A 21,256-nucleotide genomic window follows, 5' to 3' on the forward strand; every position below is an offset into this window, starting at 1 on the left:
CAGTGATTTTTTTATTCTGGTATATATTTCTCAGTTCTAAAATATATTTCAGCTTGTTTTATAGCTCCTATTTCTCTTCTGTCTATGTTTCCAGTAATTTTGAGTGTTCACTTTTAATTTCTGGGGCATAGTTATGACAGTTGATTTAAAATTTTTATCTGGTAATTCCAGCATCTGTGTCATCTCATGTTTGACATGTATTGAACTTCTTTTCTTTTAAAAATAGGTCACATTTTTATGGATTCTCTTTGATTTTCTTTCTATGTCAAGAATTTTTGCATTGTTAGAATCTGGTTCTTGTTAAAATCCTCTGGAGAATGTCCATTGTTTTGTGTAAACGGACCACTGACCAAGTTAGGTTCAGCAAAATGTTAGTTTTGCCTTGCCTTTTTTGTCTAGTAGTTCCAAGGTCAGTATATTTCAAAGCCTTTACTATGCTTTTTAGATTGGTCTTGTCTTTGTGCTGCTCAGTGGTCTGGATTTGGACAGCAGTTTGGACTGTAATTTAGTTCTGAAAATCTTTACTATGCATCTCTGTGTCTGTTCATGTGCAGTCTGTGTGTCCATCCTGAACTTTTGTTGGTTCGATCACCGAATTAGGGATCACTGTCTTCAGCTCTGTCCCAGGGAGTCACTCTCTAACTCCCAGGAGCCACTTTTTCTCATTTCTTCACTGAGAATATGATGCAGTCCCTGAGTTTTAGTCTCTTGTGTTTCTGCACAGTTCAATATACATTGCACCATCCTCTAGGCAAAGAGATGAAAGAGGAAAGAGAAAAAATGAAATTAATGAGTATTTTTGCCACACTCTTAGAACTGCAGTAGTTCCTTTTCTGGTTTCTCTGACTAGTGGGATAGAACTTTTCTTGGGGCCTGGGGAGTGTATGCTACTTCCTCAGAGAAGTGCCGCACCATTACTGGGGCTTGTGGTTGAGGAGACCAGAAGAGAACAAAGAAAAGAAAAGGAAAAAAGGTGGATTCCTCCCTACTCTCCATCTCACAGAAGTTTTGCACTTGAGGTCCCGGCCAGAAAGAGGCGTTTCCTTATGGGTATTGCTGTCCCTGCCTGCTGTACAGTTTTTCAACCTGGGCATCTTTAAGTCAAAGTGCGGAGATGCAGGAGGAAGGCTCCGGACAAAAGAGAAAACTCACTGCTGCACTTAGTTCTTCAAATTCTGATTTCTCTGCCTAGTCTGTCTGATACTGTTTGCTTTCCAGAGTCCTCAGAGAGTTGCTTTTGGTATTCTTTCTAGAAATTTTAGTTGTAATTAGCAAGAGTGATTGACTTTAGTGAGCTTAATGCATCTTGAATGGCACAGAAAAGTAAATGCATTTTTTAAAATTAGAAAAGTAAAATTTCCATCTTGAAAAACAATGTACTGCTATCTACAAGGACATAGTTATGATAAATATACAAAGATATGAGGAGTGTGGATATAAATGATAGCCATGCAAGCTAGCAATACACAGTGTGCATAAGTCCATATCAGTTACCTGTTTTCTGATGTTGGTCCTTCTATTTCTATCCTCACTTATAATCCATATTTTTTTATACTTTCTATTCCATCGTCCTTACTCACTGCTTTCATCAACATTTTTTGTCTAGTCTGAACTTCTATCTCAGTAATTTATTCTTTATTTTTTCTACTATTTATTTTTTGTTTTTTATTTTATTTATAATCTTCATTCTTTTTTCTTCTGTGTATCCTTTTAATGACTTTCTGTTCCTGCTTTCTATTACTAAAATCTTACATTACTTTTTGGACAATATTATAAGTATTTTAAGTTCTAGATTTTCTATTCTAATAATTCGGGCTCATGATGTACCTGTAACTTATTTGGCATCTTTCCTCACAAACACAAAGTCATTGAAATTGTGAGGTATGTTTGGCAAACAACCTGAATTGCTGGCAGTATTGGCTCTCCTTTCTAGTACTGTGTAAAGGAAAAGCTAGCAGTCACGTGACAGTCTGGAGCCTTCTCAATGGCTTTAGAAGAGGGCATGTAAAACTACTGTTATGTCTTCTAATTGAACAGTTCACCAGGCAACAATGTCTCTAGTGAGTTCACCTTTAAACAGCTGCAAAGGAACTGGAGTAGGAAAATATACTCTCTGTTCTCCATTGTGTGAGGCACCATTGCTGGGGATTTAAAGCAAGAGCAGAGGGAGCTGTGAATGCCTAACGTCAAATGGTCAGTCACCCCTCTTTTTGCAGCTCCTCACCGCAAAAAGGTTTGTGCCAACTCAGAATTACCCTACTCACATGGTAATGAAAAGCGTAAGCTGATGCCGTTTGTTTCTGTTCTGACAGATCAGTCAAAGGTTTTTCCAAATAATTGAAGGATGTGACAACAGTAGACCTTAAACATTTCCCCCAGTGTATTCTCTTCCCAAGACAATACCTCTTTTCCTCCCATGAGTTCATAAAACTCATTTCCCCAGGAGTCTCTCAAAATTTTAATGTCATTTCTCACATAAAATCTCCCCTGTAATTTCTATATTTTTTTCCACAGCTGATTATGGTATACAGACAGCAACCCATTCTATTCACCACCTTGTTTAAAACCTTAAAACGATTTTATAATTTTACCTATTTTCTTAAGCTTCACTTGCTTCCTCCAAATTATTGTTTAGGAATTCTGCCTCCGCTTCCTTCTATCACAAAGAAATGTGTTTTAGAAATCTCCCTTTGCTTTAGAATTATTTGTACTATTTCCGGGCCCCCAATAGATGGTTTTCCAGATTGCTTTTGCAGTTCTTTGATTTCAGATATTTTGAAAATTGTTACTGTTATCACCAATAAATGTTTTAGAAATCATTCCATCCTGATTATTTAATAGATAAAATAATCCATTACTTAAAATTGAGAAGACATTAAAGTGTTATCCAGAAGAATTCAAATGCATAAATATTCCTATTCTTTATCATGAAATATACATATTTATGGAGGATGCCTGAGCTAAAAAGCTGTAGAGAAAGAAAACAAATGTCAAAAATGTGATCTAATGCATACCCCAGAGTATGTATTCTTATTGCTATGCTAATAATATATTCTACTGATGAAATGTTCAGAGTACTAGATAATGAAAAACAATACATAATCTACCTACTTATGACCTTTCATTAGACAATGCTGAATCAGAGGTAAAATAATCATAGCACATCTTACATTTCCTTAACATATTAAATAGTATGCTTTATTATGATGATGCTATAAAATGGTCATGATAATGAGAACATACTTTCTCATTTTCACAGGTGGAAGTTATCACAGGTAGAACTAACTCAACTATAAGATAGTATTACATATAATATAATCCTAGATGTTCAACATGGTCGGTAGAAGGAGTTTTCTCATTAATTATATACTCTAATTTAACAATGACTAACTATTCATTTAACACCTACTCTGTGTGTGTTCAGATTAGGTGATAAAAATAAAGTACTGTACAAGATACAGTACTTACTAAATACTTACCAGTTTAAGATGCATTTGAGCAGATAATACATTCTTTCCTGAAAATAATGAAGGAAATGTACAATGTGTTTTATAACTTGGAGAATAAATAGTAATGTAAAGGTATTATTATTTAGACACCAAATCAAGATAAATGGTTTTGAATAGAAACAAAATGTAAATGTCATTAAAAAGCTTTCATTTGAAAGGTATTTCAGTCATTACAACATATATAAATAATAATTCTGAATTCAAATGCTTATTGCTTCCTAAGTTTTATGTTTATTTAAAGTTTCCTAAGTTTGAATGTAAACTATTTTTACTAAATGTAATATGGTTGCAATCACAATTTGCAATCATTGTCTAAGATACACACAAACAAATAAGTAAATATATACATATAAACATGTATACACGTGCACCTATATATGTATTTATATAAATACAAATCTCAAAATATTGATAAATGTTGGTTAAAAAGGAGCTTGATGGGAATACAGAAAGGGAGAAAGCCACATGACTACACAAAGAAATAGTCATGTAGTTGAAACAAAATGAGTATGTCAACAAAACAGAAGTTTAAACAACCCAAGTGTGTAAGAAAATTGCTTAGTCTTAATAGGTGCAAGATCAAGAAAGTCACAACATAAAATTGGATGCAGTTTGCCAAAGACATCGAATGAAATGAGAAAAAAAAAGATTCTTAAATATATAGAAACAAGATGAGTACAACAGAAAAATGTAACCTTTCTATCCATGGAGACAAAACTTGAAATTCAGTGACACAGATAATCAACCAACCATTAACAGAAGTTTGTGGAGCATCTATTAGTAGTAAGAAAATCAAAAGGAAAAAAGGAATATCTTGCCTTCACATTTTTCCTCCTTTGAAATAGGATGTGATATTCAGATGCAAGGTCATGAGCTCTGTTAGCTTTCTCCACTCACATATCAGAGACACTACTGAGGTTCCTTCTATGAAGACAAACATCAGAGGGGTGTATAAATAGCTGTTACCTTCTCTGCAGAGGTGAATTCAAACACTATTTTACCTTTTAGTAGCTCTGTGACACTGGGCAAGCTAGTGAAAGCTCTCAAGCCTGTGTTTCTCCAGCTCTCACTATCTTTACAGTATTAACTTGATACTGCATTTCAGTTCAGCCCCATAATTCTCTTCTGAGGGGGAATTGAAGCGCCCACAGGGTGTAGCTTAGATGCTAATATGTTAGTCTTCCTGCCAGGCCCTGCGGATACCTTCTGTGGCCACGCTGCTAACAGCACTCCTCTGATCTCCATCCATTCTTGCTTGCAGTAAGGCACAGAAGCCCAAAGATGACTCGGTTTGTTTGGTGAAGTTTAGCAAATGAAGGATGACTCCCTCTTTGTGTATATTCCATTAAAAACATACCTAAAAAGTGCTATCTGCACTACAAAATCTAAAAGGATTTTTAGTGAAAATCTTTTTAGTGTTGTGACTTAGGTTTGTATCCAGTGGTGGCTCAGCTGAGAGATAGATCCAAAAAACAAACACTTTGCTAAAATCAATGCTGTATTTCACATCTAATAGCTAGGGCACTTCTGGGGGTAGGGCATTTTGTCTAGTACCTCTTTCTAGAATGATTTATCTCCCTATAGAGTTCTCAGTACTTATGTAAAGGCTATCCCATTTATTTGGTAAACATGTTGCAAGTTTTGTGACTATCAGTGATATTTTATATCGTTTCACTACACTATTTAATAGGAAAATGAACATCTCAGATTCTAAGGCTTCTCAGTACATTGGTTTATTACTTTGGGATCACGTCCCAGAAATGGTATTACTTTCTTCAAATAATATGAATATGTGTATGGTTTCAGATACTTGTTGGTGAACTGCTTTAAAAAATGGTGTGTATAAATTTACAGGTCCTCTAAAATGTAAGAGTTGAACCAGTTTCATTGCTCATGCACCTAACTAGGGATATCAGACAAAACAAGAGCAAATTCCTAGCAAAATGTAATATAGCACCATGAAAATAAACTCGAAAATAAAAGTTATATGGGTGATTTTTACAAAAACATGCAATAACAATATTATCTGTAAAGCAGGAAAAGTGTGACCACACTGATAAATGTAGAAAATACTCGAGTTTTTTCCATAAGATTACAGGAAAGGCACTAAGCCCAGAACATTGTAAGGATTTCAATTCATTTCAAAGGGATAATTCTCATGCTCTATCATCTGAAGCATATCATATAATTTTTAAAATTAAAACAATTGATAGAACTAAAATTGCAAGTACTCTACCAGAAATAATTAGCATTCATTCATAACTAATTCCAATAACCACAAAAAATTAGAGTCAAATACCATTCACTTTAATAACATGAACTGTAAATTTCTGACATTTATTTATAGGCAAAGGGCAGCCTGTTAGAATCTATGGTAGAAGAGTAAACAGCATAACATTTTAGGGATAATTAATAAAAATAACTATTGTTCTTATGGTGATGAGGGGATGGAGAGTCTGGAACAATTCAATGGAAAAAAGAACATAAAAAAGCAGTAAGAAAGCACTAAATAAATCAGTGCTTGCAGCTTGTCTTAACTGACAATTAAAAGTTATACAATTTCAAAAAAAAAATGGTGTTGATACATATATAGAAGGACCAATTCAGGTAACAAAGAAAATGTAGAAAAATAAATTAATATAGGAGGATGTGGTATCTTAATTCTGTGGTGAAAATATATCATTTTAATAAATTACATTGGAATAATTTCATGGCCATCTAGAAAATCATATATTTTGAATTTATACCATATACTAGTGTAAGCCCCAAATGGATCAAGGATTTACATGTGTAACAATATAAAAATCACATAAAATGTAAAGGTTATTTGAATAATAGTTTTATACAAAATGTACTCTAAATACTCTAAAGAAACCACTTACGATAATAATTTAAAATTTGATTATAAAAGTGAACATTTTCATACCTTAAAAAATTTAAGTAAAAGTAAAATATAAATGAAAACTAGGAAAAAGATTTATAATTTATATTAGAGACAAGTTCTATAATTCATAAATCTGAAAATGTGTAAAGTTATTTTTGTGTGTGAAAATGGATAAGGAGAGAGTGACAATCACACAGAAAAATGGACCAGAACTCACATTACATGGATATGGAATTGAAAATAATATTTAAACATATAAAAATATAAATCCATCTTATTTTTAGGAAAGGAAACAGAAAGTAAATTTACAATGATCCCACTTTTATTAATAACATTGCCAAAATTTAAGTTTAATAAAACTCTCATGCAGGATTTAGGGAATAGGCACACATGGCTGTGGCATTAGAATCTGTTAGGATACTTACCAGAATTTCAAATATATATAGACATTGACCTGGCAACCTCATTATTATTGCTTAGAGTTCTGATATATTTTAACAATTGCTTGACATTATTCATTAGGCTTATTTAAAACTGAAAAGGACTTTAAATAAGTTATATATTCAACAATAGAAGATGGTTAAACAGACCCTGATAGAGCCATATAATGGAAAGCTAGCTAGGCAAAAGTCCGAAAAAAAGTTTATAGTGTAAATCTAAATCTAAAATTCTAAATACCTGAAATATCTCAACACTTAAAATTATTGAAAATTAGGGAGGAATGTAAGTAAATAATAAATGAGACTAAAAATGGGTGGTAGGATTCAAAATAGTCAATATATGCATAATTACAAATAAAAATTCTTTTGGAACTTTCACCAAGATTTTCGGAAGTTGCCACAGATGTGAGATACATATTAAAACTACAAAACTTAGGACATAATGACACTACCCCCAAACAGATTATTAGGGCTAAAAGAAAGTTTGAACAGTGTCCAAAAAAATAGATATTGGGAGTATAATTAAGGGCTTTCCAAATTTGTGTTAAAGACTAATTATTCAAGAAATGTGCAGGATTTATGATAATTAAAGTCATGTCATACTACAAATAAATTTTAAGTAAAGTTTTCAATGAAAATATTTAGAGTTTTGATGTAAAGAATGTACGTTAAAATTTAAACACTTGAAACTAATAAAAAGAATGCCACCAAAAGCAAGTAAATAGCATTTTTACATAGTGGTGATAATATAAAGCTGATATTTATTGGTTATTGCCACATGCTAAATATTTTCCCTATATTATTAATGCATCGAGGTCTGTTTGTCCATAAACTCCTTATGAATCAAATTAAAATTCAAGCATTAAATAGTTAACTATGAAAGTTCATACTATGTCATGGAAAGAAGGAACACTGTCTTTTAATTAAAAAAACATTTATATCATTACATGTGGCTTGAACAGCAAGCAAATGAAGTAAAAATGTTCTCTGTTTCTTTTCCTTCATTCTGTTTTCTACATCTGTCTGATGCTTTTCTCTCATTAAATTCATGGTTTGACTGTGTTGGCAATTTACCTGACCATTTGTTTCATCTTTAAAGGAGGGAAGTTAGAGCAAAAATTTTCCCCAAACATTAAACCAGATCCCAAGGTCACAGCCTGACTGGGTCTTCTTATGACCTGTGCTCATGACTGGAATTATCCTGATGGCCTGGCCATGATTATGCCAATGAATTTAGATCTGAGCCACATGCCACACCTTAGAAGCAGATGGATGGTGATGGGGAAAAACTGTGGTGCTTTATGCAAGCATAAAGGTGAATTGAGTCTAGTGGAGGAAGAAGAACAAATGCTTACTCCCCATGACAACTGAAATATAAGCATCTTTAATATATAAAGAATACCACAAATCACTAAGATACAGAGAAAGTTCCCATGGAAAATGTCAATTAAGAAATAACATGTAAAAGAAATTCAAAAGGCAAACAGATGTATGGAAAAACCCCCACAACTTTAGCAGTGATAAATGGGATCACTAAATAAACCATTATGAGTCAGAAATTTAGGTCTATAAATTGGAATGAAATACTTGGATTTTTAAAAAATTCTTTATTAAGGTATTATTGATATACACTTTTATGAAGGTTTCACATGAAAAAATAATGTGTTTACTACATTTACCCATATGATCAAGTCCCCACCCATACCCAATGCAGTCACTGTCCATCAGTGCAGCAAGATGTTAGAGATCCACTATGTGCCTTCTCTGTGCTACACTGTTCTCCGTGTGATCCCCCACACCATGTGTACTAAACATAATACCCCTCAGTCCCCTTCTCCCTCCCTCCCCACCAGCCCTCCCACACTCCTCCCCTTTGGTAACCACTAGTTCCTTCTTGGAGTCTCTGAGTCTGCTGCTATTTTGTTCCTTCAGTTTTGCTTCATTGTTATACTCTACAAATGAGGGAAATCATTTGTCATTTGTCTTTCTCCTTGGTTTGAGGCCGTTCTGCTTCATTGCATTAAATACATCATGCCACTGCCTTCTGGACTCTAAGGTTTCTGATGAGAAATCTGATGATAGCCTGATGGGCTTTCCTTTGTATGTGATCTTATTTCTCTGGCTGCTTTTAGTAGTCTGTCCTTATCCTTGATCTTTGCCATTTAATTACTGTATATTTTGGTGTTGTCTTCCTTGGGTCCCTTGTGTTGGGAGATCTGTGGATTTCCATTGCTTGAGAGACTATCTCCTTCCCCAGATTGGGGAAGTTTTCAGCCATTACCTCCTCAAAGACACTTTCTATCCCTTTTTCTCTCTCTTCTTCTTCTGATACCTCTATAATGCGAATATTTTCTGTTTCGATTGGTCACACTTCTTAGAGACCCTTTTTTCTCTCTGTACCTCAGCTTCTTTGTATTCCTCTTCTCTAGTTTCTATTTCATTTATCATCTCCTCCACCATAATCTAATTTGCTTTTAATACCCTCCATTGTGCTCCTCAATGACTGGATCTCTGACCGGAATTCTTTCCTGAGTTCTTGAATATCTTTCTGTATCTCCATAAGCATGTTAATGATTTTTATTTTGAACTCCCTTTCAGGAAGATTCATGAGGTCAATGTCATTTTTCTCAGGAGTTGTATTAACAATTTTACTTTGAACCAGGTTCCTTTGGTGTTTCATATTTGTATATGACGCCCTCTAGTGTCCAGCAGTTCTACTCTCTGGAGCTGCTGAGCCCCTGAAGCAATGTCGGGAGTCTTAGGGGAGTGGTATTGGTGCTGGGGGGAGGAAAGAGCTGTTTCCTGCTTTCTGGCTGCTATGCCTGCCTCCACTGCCTGAACCAGTGGGCCAAGCACACAGTTCTAAGCCTCTACGCTTTGCGTTTGTAGTTGCTGTAGACACATCTTCCCTTTGGATGGCCTAATGTCAGGGTAGGGTTTGCCGGTTTGTGAGCCAGGTGGGGCTGGCTGGGAGAAAGGCACAGTAGGCTGGGTATCACGCAGGGGGTCCTTGGAGCTGTGAAGCCAGCCAGGAAGCTGGAGCACCTGGAAATCGTGAAAGCTCCCAACCTGCTGGGCACAGTGCACCTGGACCATTTTATCTACCTGTCCTTTGACCTGAGCAGTAAGTTCTGTGCAAACCTTGCCCCTTTAGCAGCCCTCTTACTAAGGGCTTCCTTGTTGGGAAGTCTCTCAGACTGCCCTCCTTTCTTTTGTCCCAGAGCAGGTGGATATGGATCCCTTCTTTCCACAAGTGGCTGGAATCTCATTCTCTCCAGGAATTCTGCCTGTTTTAGCTTTCCAATCCCCTAATCACGAGAGTATCATGAAAGCACCAAGAAATGGAGGTTTGTGTTCCCAGAGCAGATCTCCGGTGCTAGGTATTCAACAGTCCAGGCCTCCCTCCCTCCCTCCCTGCTCCGTTTCTCTTCCTCCCACTGGTGAGCTGGGGTCGGGGAAGGGCTTGCATCCTGCCACTGGGCCACAGCTTTGGTATGTTACCCTGTTCCATGAGGTCTGCTCTTTTCTCCATATGTATGCAGTCTGGCACAGTCCTCTTTCCTGTTCCTCTTTCAGGATTAGTTGTATTAATTATAGTTTCGTATTATATGCGGTTTTAGGAGGAAGCCTCTGTCTCATCTCTCATGCTGCCATCTTTTGGATTGTTTTAAAATATAATTATTCATGGTGCTAAGAACAAAATGGATATTCTTTACTGCTGGTAGAAATGTAAAATAGTATCTCTGTTTATATGTAAATGTATACATCTATATCAACATATGCTTATGTGTATGAATATGTGCCTGTGTGTGTGTGTGTGTTACTAGAAGGATAAATTTAACAATGCTTGTGAAGACCTGAAAACTTCATCTACCATATGTTTCTTAATATAGCCGTTTTACTACCGAATATTTATGCTTATGGTAAAAATCATAAACATGAGCAGAGCTGTTTGAACAGCACTCTACACTGATCTGTTTTTCATTTCCAATCTTTTAACAGAAATATTCCTATTTAATTTATGTAATAAGATGGAAAGCAATAAAGCATTATAAGTCATATCACTGAGAAAGGATTATAAACATGGAAAACATTTATAATGTACTGCTAAATAAAAAGTACCAGTTTCTATAGAAAACCTGGAAAGTAATGCTGATAAAAATTAAAACTGCAGATAGTAACTGCACTAATTGGGGTGAGGACCTAATAATATGGGTAACTGTTGAATCACTGTGTTGTATGCTTGAAACTAATGTCAAATATATTTCAATTAAAAAAATACTAAACCTATTATCTTCTCACTCGGAACATAAACCCTGTTTACCATGAAACAGAGGCTTATGACATATTTGTAGTGCATGTGGACACATCTAGGCCTTACGTGTGAGAACCTGTATTAACAATTTTACTTGAATGAACTGAAAGTCTTTTTCAGTCTTTCTGCCTCAGGTCTAAAATACATTATGTACAAATGGAAATTCTTTATAAATTTATTTATTCTTAACAATCTGCACAAAAATCCTTTCACTTTTATGAACTAATTATTAATGACTGAGTTTAAAAAATTTTATGTATCTGCAAATGGAATTTCCCTTCTATCCACTAATATAATTTCTAAATTTAGTTCCATAGTTTTAATTCTACTCTAAAAATGTGGTATCTTCAACATGGAGTAAATAGGTCTAGGTTGCATTTTGTCTGGACAGAAAATAACAGGCCTGTCACTCTGGACAACATTTTCAAGTCTGTAACCTAGAATCCAATTAGGTTTTAGGGGTAATTTCATCATAGTACTAATTTATATATGAAGAGTACTGTGAACATGAATAACTGTGCAAAATTTGTGCATCTTATTTTAGATGTAGTGATGGTGATGGCTGTTCCTTCTCTATATTGCTGTAGAAACACTAGAGAAATCTTCTCCAACTTAACGTTGGAAAGATATTTAGGTGGTGATGCAGATTCCAGAACAATTCAAGAAGTCCAGTTGAGAGTGTCAGTAGTCTAAAGTGTTTGATTGCTTGAAGGCCATTAGGATTCTCAGGATTTATCTTTACCTTTCCCCGATACATACTTAGGTTAGCAGGCTTCTTAAATCCAAGCACAAATTTAGTAGTGGATCTGACTCTTACTATCCTTTGCATGAGTGTTGATGTGATAGAATTGAAGCTATCTTGGGGCCAATCAGCTGACTCATCTGCTAAGAGAGAAACTTACAAAAGAACAATAACAGAACAATGAAAATCCTATATTGACAACTGTGATGTACTGTACAGACTTTCAGAAGTGAAACCAAAAACATGGGCTCAATTCTGTTCTAATATTGACAGTTTGGTGATAGTAGCAAGACACTCAACCCCTTAAATGTTATTAAATTGTATACTACTTTTACTGCAGAATCTCTCTCTCTCTGTTTCTATCAATCGCCTGCCTTATATGCATATGTGTATGTTGATTTAAGTATTTAATATATAAAGTTCAGTCAGTTGTATTCACTTAGAAGGAACAAGTAGAAATTAGAAATAATATATAATCAAATACACAATTTCAGATTTAAAGACTAACAGCTATTCATTATATATATTTTATTTTGTATCATACAGAAATGATTTTTGACTAGTTGCTTTTACTTTTGTGGTGCATCCTTATAAGAATTTTTCTCTATGTTACTTGCTCACAATGTAAAAATGGGTAATATATTATTTTGAATGAGTGCATTAGGAGAAACGAAGAGCATTAGGAAATTCCAGCAGCTTCCGTTTAGTATGATAGAGAAAACAGGGCTTCATACTTAATGGTATAAACATGACTATGATTTATTTTTAGTTATGTTTTGTGTCAAGATTAGGCAAGCCACCAAATTTGTATTGATTATAGGAGTTTATAATAGTCTTATTCATCATATTTATCACTGCTTCTATAATATTCTTATTCATGATCTTATTTATCACTGCTCCTGAGGTATCAATGGAGAAAATATTACAACTGGAACATTTTTAATGCTTCATCTGAAGCCATGGGCAGAGTGGGAATAAGAAGTGCAATCAGTTGTTCCCCCCTCCCAAAAGTGTGCTAAAGGTAGAGCAGAGAGACTAATGGTTCAAGCAGGTTACAGGAAGTGAGTTACTGCCATACTGATGGAGAAGAAAGAGTGAGCCGGATGGTAAAACCTCCAACGGATGAAGCTGAAAAACACCCTCCAGTTTCTGAGAAGACTCAAGTGGAAAGAAGAATCATGAGCTTTGAATGAACTGAAAGTTTAGGATATAAAAATGGAGAGTGAATGTGGAAGTTGCAGTGACAAGTAAGAAGAAAATCTTCCCCACCTCTAGGTCTATGGGATATTGAAAATATCTGAAACCAAATATGAGGTTTGGAAAAAATTAGAAAACAAACGGAGATGAGAGGCTATAAAGGAGGGAGAATGTCAGACACCACAAGGGATATAATCAAGAAGTGCGCTCTTCAAGTTAAGGTAAAAATCTCTAAAAGCATATATGAACAAGAACAGAAAAAATAATGAAAATTAAGGTAGACCCCTAATGAAAATAATTATAATGATAGCTAATACTTCTACATTTATTTTAAGCAAAATTTCTAAACGTCCATAGTGAATAACTTTTACTTAGATTTCATTATTTCACCAAAACCTTTACTTAATCTTTTTAACTTGATCCTTACCATTCAGAGGTATACTTAAGGAAACAGTCCCCACAGTTATCCAAATTTGTTGAGATAGTGAGAACAGCTGGATATTTGAATCCAGATTTTCTTCCTTTATATAACTTATTTTCTTCTTCTTAGACTTTGCCCTTGTGTGTAATAAGCCAGGACACATGGCTCATCAAATTGGACCACTCAATTTAGAAACAGAGAAAGTTTATTTAAAATCAATATATCAGTAATAGCAGCATGATATAAATATATTTGCTAAGAGCAAGGGCATTTATTAATTATTTGATATTTGTATTTCTTTTTCTAATTATATACACATTTATTATATATTAAAGTAAGTGCTTACAGGTACTGTTCTGAAATTACTACATTTAGGAAAATGTGTATCAACAAAAGTATAAATCATAAGTAATGGCTAGATAAATGCTGGGGAATCCTTATTAAAAATATTCTGCCTTTAAAATTATAAATATAAGAACTGTAGAAGCATGGAAGTGGTTATGATGTCTTGAATAAATCTAGTAAAAATATGTAGGGCACATACTAAAATATTTTCTATAATTAACACTAAAAAATGGGCAAGGAAAGATATAATAGATCAGAAGATATGAAATAAAATTACATTTGGGGAATAGAATAATAGATGACTTTCTGAAACTTTTCAAAAAGTTTCATAATTTTGTCATATTTAAGTTATCCAAGAAAAAATAATTCGGTATTTGGAAGCTACAGTGTTATCACAAGAGTTTCTCTTTGCATGGCTGCAGCTATTGGATAACTCTCATCTGCATGTGCCATTGCCCATTCTCTGAGCTTTTGTTTAAGGCTGTGCTGATAAACACAAATCTGGTGCCTGCAGAGACCATTAACTGCACTCTGAAAATGCAGAAGAGGTGCTTTCTGTTTTGCCTTTGTTATTGTTTGCTGGATTAGTTAGACCATGATTCCTCTCCTGCCTGTTGAACACTGTGGCTCCAAAAGACTACAAGGGTTTCTCCTCACCTCATATACGTGACTGTGGAGAATAGAGAGTGTTTATGATATTGCAGTGGACAACAGCCATGAATCTATAGAAGTAGAACAAGGATGGCAGCTCTCAGCTTGAAAATTTTATCATAATTCAGGTTCTGTTATATGTGACATTATGCTTGATGTTCATGGATAATAGGTGAGCTATGCACAACACAACTCAAATTTCACACTCTCAGGTTCAATTCAATTTTATTAAAATTTAAATAAAAAAGTTTAGCAGTTTAGAGTAAATGGTTAATGTGGAGAAGGATCTAACAAGCTCTTTAGAAAACCCTAAGAATATGGGTAGGTTGTTAATCATCCTAAAATATAACCCAAATCAGAAATAAATAGAAAATTAATAAAGTTCTTTGCAACTTAAAATTAGTTCAGTTAGCTGAGCAACTTGAAATCCTCTGGAGGAAAACACACCAGTTTTTATTACAAAATGCAAAATATGTGTTATGAGATCTAATTAACAGAATTCAATCATGTTCGATAATCAGGCATTTAATTTGTCAATTTCATAATTGCTGATTTTGAGCTATTTGGAAGTCACTTCTCAAGAGTAAAATAAAATGTTCTGTAATACTAGTAAAAGCTGAAGGATTCATTTCTCTTGTGTAATGCTAGGATTCTTATTCAATATAACCTTAATGTTAGAACTCTTCAGGCAATTTCCCTCCTTTTAAGTAGTGAAGAAAAACTGCTAAAAAATATCCAAGTGGATTTACAGAAGTTATATGAGCAAGGGAAGAAGTAATAATTCATAATTCAGATCAGAATTATGTGGAGCTCAAAGCATTATTTGGGAAAGCATATTCCTGCTGGTTTCGAGTGTATGGCTTCCATGTGCAGCATTTACTCTTGATGGTTGTATAGAAGAATCACCATCCAAATCCAGGACTCTCCTGAGTAAAGTGCCTGGTCCAGCAGGCATGAGCATTGATGCTTCTGGACAGATGTCATATTCTAGGAAACTGAAGCAGTGATGTGTCCAGGTAATTGAATTAACTAATATTATATTGATTATGAATTTAAAAAATTAAAATGTAAGTATACTTTTTAATTGCATAAGAAAGACACCTATATCTACCATTGAATCTCTTTTACAGGTATGGAAAATAGAAAAAAGTGTGCTCTGTTATAAAATAAATGCAAGCTTACTCAATAACAAGGATTTATATTTTTGTCTTAATTTTCAGTGAGAAATGTTCAACTAAAAATAACTTTTTAAAGAAACATAACTTTTATTGATACTGGTATTTGATTTTTTAAAATACAGCAATCAGTAAACTTAGGACACTTTTTGTTAAATTATTCAAGAAAGTAAGTTATACTTATCTTCCTATTTATTCTAGTTTTATTAGTTCACAGGAGACAAATCATTGCTATCATGTTAAGAATATTGATTAGTTTAAATTTCATTATATTCCATTTTTAATTAATTATGTATGTTAAAAATGAATAGTTATTTAATGTAGAGTGTAAACAAAATTAAGGTCACATTGGATTGTGACATGAATTTATCTAAAATGCTCTGATGATTCAATAAGTGGTATGAATAGGATATATGTTTCCTTTCAATAGTATGCTTTCAGATGAATATAGAGGAAAACTGGAAGGGCAGTTGACTTTACTGACAGTTTTAACTATAAACCAAACAATAATTCTGTAGGTGGTATGTCCTGTCTCTAAATTGCCAACCAATTTATTATTTGGATGCTTATCTTCTCACAATATTAAAAATTTGTCTCAGAGTACAATATATATATAGTATATCAGTCCCCCATGTGTTTTTAAAAGAAATGGAGACCTAAAACCTGTTAGAATTCCTTTGGTTCATTTTTCAGTTGAAAGTGTCAAGGAGTACCCACTCCCAAATCTCGTGTGGCGGTATTGTGCAGTTGTAAATTGCTCTTCACTTTTGACAGGCTGCTGTTCTGGAGAATTTGTCTATTTATTTCAACAGGGAATTTTTCCAAGCTACTAAATTTTCTAGTCTTTAAATGACTTTTCTGTTACTTAACTGACCTATCGATTATCTAATCTCTAAATATGTAAATAATTTCCCCTTCCATTTCTCAAAATTGTACCTACTGTTTCATTTGTTTTGCTTCTTTCCCTATGTGTATTTTCCAAGAGTATGGCAAGGGTGGATGGAGGAATTAATGCGGAGGGAGAAGTTAGATGCATGAATAAATGACCCATAAAATATTTCAAAGTGACTATATTTCCCCTGCTCTAGCAAGTAAGGGTGCCAATCCCAGTAGTACCTTTTTTTATAATTCCCTGTACATACTTAACTATTCAATTATGTAGATTTGCTATACCACTAGAATTAGAGATTCTAGCGTATTTTACTTTTTTCTCTTTTTCATCTTTCTGTTAATAGCCATACTATCAAAAGTCAATCTGATGATACCATAGTTGTCAATAAACACAAATTCAGCCTCTCAGTTTAAGCCTGATTGTAGTTTTCCAAATACTTACACAATATTTTGTAGTGTTTCTAAAAGCTAAAGATAATGCAAAACTAAAATCTAAAAAAGGAAGAACTGTGGTTTAGGGAAATGCTAATAAATAATGGCATGCACACACATAATAGTGGTATTAAAATGTATTATTATTTGTATTAATGTTGATCCCTGTAACAATGTGGTCTTAACATTCATTCAAAGGAATAATTTAGACCTATTATTTTCAGTTCATTCATTTCATAGATATATCTACTGAACGACAATTTTTTAAAAATTTATTTTATTTTATTCTTTTATTTTGTTATCATTAATCTACAATTACATGAAGAACATTATGTTTACTAGACTCCCCCCTTCACCAGTACCCCTCCATCTGCTTACAGTCACTATCCGTCAGCATAGAATCACTATTTGTCTTCCCTGTGTTGCACAGCCCTCCCCATGCCCCCCCTACATGCTAATTATACATCCTAATCGTAATAACCCCTTGCTTTCCACTACCCCCATCCTTCCCTTCCCACCCATCCTCCCCAGTCCCTTTCCCTTTGATAACTGTTAGTCCATTCTTGAGTTCTGTGAGTCTGCTGCTGTTTTGTTCCTTCAGTTTTTCTTTATTCTTATACTCCACATATGAGTGAAATCATTTGATACTTGTCTTTCTCTGCCTTGCTTATTTCACTGAGCATAATACCCTCTAGCTCCATCCATGTTGTTGCAAATGGTCAGATTTGTTTTCTTCTTATGGCTGAATAATATTCCATTGTGTATATGTACCACATCTTCTTTATCCATTCATCTACTGATGGACACTTAGTTGAATCCATTTCTTGCTATTGTAAATAGTGCTGCGATAAACATAGGGGTACAGCTGTCTTTTTTAAACTGGGCTACTGCATTCTTAGGGTAAATTCCTAGAATTGGAATTCCTGGGTCAAATAGTATGTCTATTTTGAGCTTTTTGAGGAACCTCCATACTGCTTTCCACAATGGTTGAACTAATTTACATTCCCACCAACAGTATAGGAGGGTTCCTCTTTCTCCACAACCTCGCCAACATTTGTTGTTGTTTGTCTTTTAGATGGTAGCCATCCTTACTGGTGTGAGATGATATCCCATTGTGGTTTTAATTTGTATTTCTTTGATGACTAAAAATGTGGAACATCTTTTCATGTGTCTGTTGGCCATCTGAATTTCTTCTTTGGAGAACTGCCTGTTCAGCTCCTCTGCCCATTTTTTAATTGGATTATTTGCTTTTTGTTTGTTGAGGTGTGTGAGCTCTTTATATATTTTGGATGTCAACCCTTTATTGGATCTGTAATTTATGAATATATTCTCCCATATGGTAGGGCACCTTTTTGTTCTATTGATGGTGTCCTTTGCTGTACAGAAGCTTTTCAGCTTGATATAGTCCCACTTGTTCATTTTTGCTTTTGTTTACTTTGCCCTGGGATATATGTTCATGAAGAAGTCACTCATGTTTATGTCCAAGAGATTTTTGCCTATATCTTTTTCTAGGAGTTTTATGGTTTCAGGACTTACATTCAGGTCTTTGATCCATTTTGAATTTACTTTTGTGTATGGGGTTAGAGAGTGATCCAGTTTCATTCTCTTACATTTAGCTGTCCAGTTTTGCCAGCACCATCTGTTGAAGAGACTGTCATTTCCCCATTGTAAGTCCATGGCTCCTTTATCATATATTAATTGACCATATATGTTTGGGTTAATGTCTGGAGTCTCTATTCTGTTCCACTGGTCTATGGCTCTGTTCTTGTGCCAGTACCAAATTGCCTTGATTACTGTGGCTTTGTAGTAGAGCTTGAAGTTGGGGAGCGAGATCCCCCTACTTTATTATTCCTTCTCAGGATTTCTTTGGCTATTCAGGGTCTTTGGTGTTTCCATATGAATTTTTGAACTATTTGCTCTAGTTCGTTGAAGAATGTTGTTGGTAATTTGATAGGGATTGCATCAAATCTATATATTGCTTTGGGCAGGATGGCCATTTTGATGGTATTAATTCTTCCTAGCCAAGAGGATGGGTTGAGTTTCCATTTGCTAGTGACCTCTTTAATTCTTTTAAAATTGTCTTACAGTTTTCAGGGTATAGGTCTTTCACTTCCCTGGTTAGGTTTATTCCTAGGTATTTTATTCTTTTTGATGCAATTGTGAATGGAATTGTTTTCCTGATTTCTCTTTCTATTAGTTCATTGTTAGTGTATGGGAACTCCATAGATTTCTTTGTGTTAGTTTTGTATCCTGTAACTTTGCTGTATTCTGATATCAGTTCTAGTAGTTTTGGAGTGGAGTCTTTAGGGTTTTTTTTTTTTTTATGTACAATATCATGTCATCTGCAAATAGTGACAGCTTAACTTCTTCTTTACCAATCTGGATTCCTTGCATTTCTTTGTTTTGTCTAATTGCCATGGCTAGGACCTCCAGTGCTATGTTGAATAACAGTGGGGAGAGTGGGCATCCCTGTCTTGTTCCCGATCTCAGAGGAAAAGCTTTCAGCTTCTTGCTGTTCAGTATGATGTTGGCTGTGGGTTTATCATATATGGCCTTTATTATGTTGAGGTACTTTCCCTGTATACCCATTTTGCTGAGAGTTTTTATCATGAATGGATGTTGAATTTTGTCAAATGCTTTTTCAGCATCTATGGAGATGATCATGTTGTTTTTGTCTGTCTTTTTGTTGATGTGGTGGATGATGTTGATGGATATTTTGGATGTTGTACCATCCTTGCATCCCTGGGATGAATCCCACTTGGTCATGGTGTATGATCCTTTTGATGTATTTTTGAATTCGTTTCGCTAATATTTTGTTGAGTATTTTTGCATCTATATTCATCAGGGATATTGGTATGTAATTTTCTTTTTTGGTGGGGTCTTTGCCTGGTTTTGGTATTAGGGTGATGTTGGCTTCATAGAATGAGTTTGGGAGTATTCCCTCCTCTTCTATTTTTTGGAAAACTTTAAGGAGAATGGGTATTATCTCTTCTCTTTATGTCTGATAAAATTCCGAGGTAAATCCATCTGGCTCAGGGGTTTTGTTTCTGGGTAGTTTTTTGATTACCATTTCAATTTCTTTGCTGGTAATTGGTTTGTTTAGATTTTGTGTTTCTTTCTTGGTCAGTCTTGGAAGGTTGTATTTTTCTAAGAAGTTGTCCATTTCTTCCAGGTTTTCCAGCTTGTTAGCGTATAGGGTTCCATAGTATTCTCTAATAATTATTTGTATTTTCATGGGGTCCGTCGTGATGTTTCCTTTCTCATTTCTGATTCTGTTTATGTGTGTTGATTCTCTTTTTCTCTTAATAAGTCTGTCTAGAGGCTTATCTATTTTCTTTATTTTCTCGAAGAACCAGCTCTTGGTTTCATTGATTTTTGCTATTGTTTTATTCTTCTCAATTTTATTTATTTCTTCTCTGAATTTTATTATGTCCCTCCTTCTGCTGACTTTAGGCCTCATTTGTTCTTCTTTTTCCAGTTTAGATAATTGTGACATTAGCCTATTCATTTGGGATTGTTCTTCCTTCTTTAAATATGCCTGGATTGCTGTATACTTTCCTTTTAAGACTGCTTTTTCTGCGTCCCACAGAAGTTGGGGCTTTGTTTCATTGTTGTCATTTGTTTCCATATATTGCTGAATCTCCATTTTAATTTGGTTGATCCATTGATTATTTAGGAGCATGTTGTTAAGCCTCCATGTGTTTCTGAGCCTTTTTGCTTTCTTTGTACAATTTATTTCTAGTTTTATACCTTTGTCGTCTGAAAAGTTGGTTTGTGGGATTTCAATCTTTTTGAATTTACTGAGGCTCTTTTTGTGGCCTAGTATGTGGTCTATTCTGGGGAATGTTCTATGTGCACTTGAGAAGAATGTGTATCCTGTTGCTTTTGGATGTAGAGTTCTGTAGATGTCTATTAGGTCCATCTGTTCTAGTGTGTTGTTCAGTGCCTGTTATGTCCTTACTTATTTTCTGTCTGGTGGATCTGTCCTTTGGAGTGAGTGGTGTGTTGAAGTCTCCCAGAATGAATGCATTGCATTCTATTTCCTCCTTTAATTCTGTTAGTATTTGTTTCACATATGCTGGTGCTCCTGTGTTGGGTGCATATATATTTATAATGGTTATATCCTCTTGGTGGACTGACCCTTTTATCATTATGTAATGTCCTTCTTTATCTCTTGTTTTGAAGTCTATTTTGTCTCATACAAGTACTGCAACACCTGCTTTTTTTCTCCCTGTTGCTTGCATGAAATATCTT

Source organism: Manis pentadactyla, chromosome 2, assembly GCF_030020395.1.
Source record: "Manis pentadactyla isolate mManPen7 chromosome 2, mManPen7.hap1, whole genome shotgun sequence".
Lineage (NCBI taxonomy): Eukaryota > Metazoa > Chordata > Mammalia > Pholidota > Manidae > Manis > Manis pentadactyla.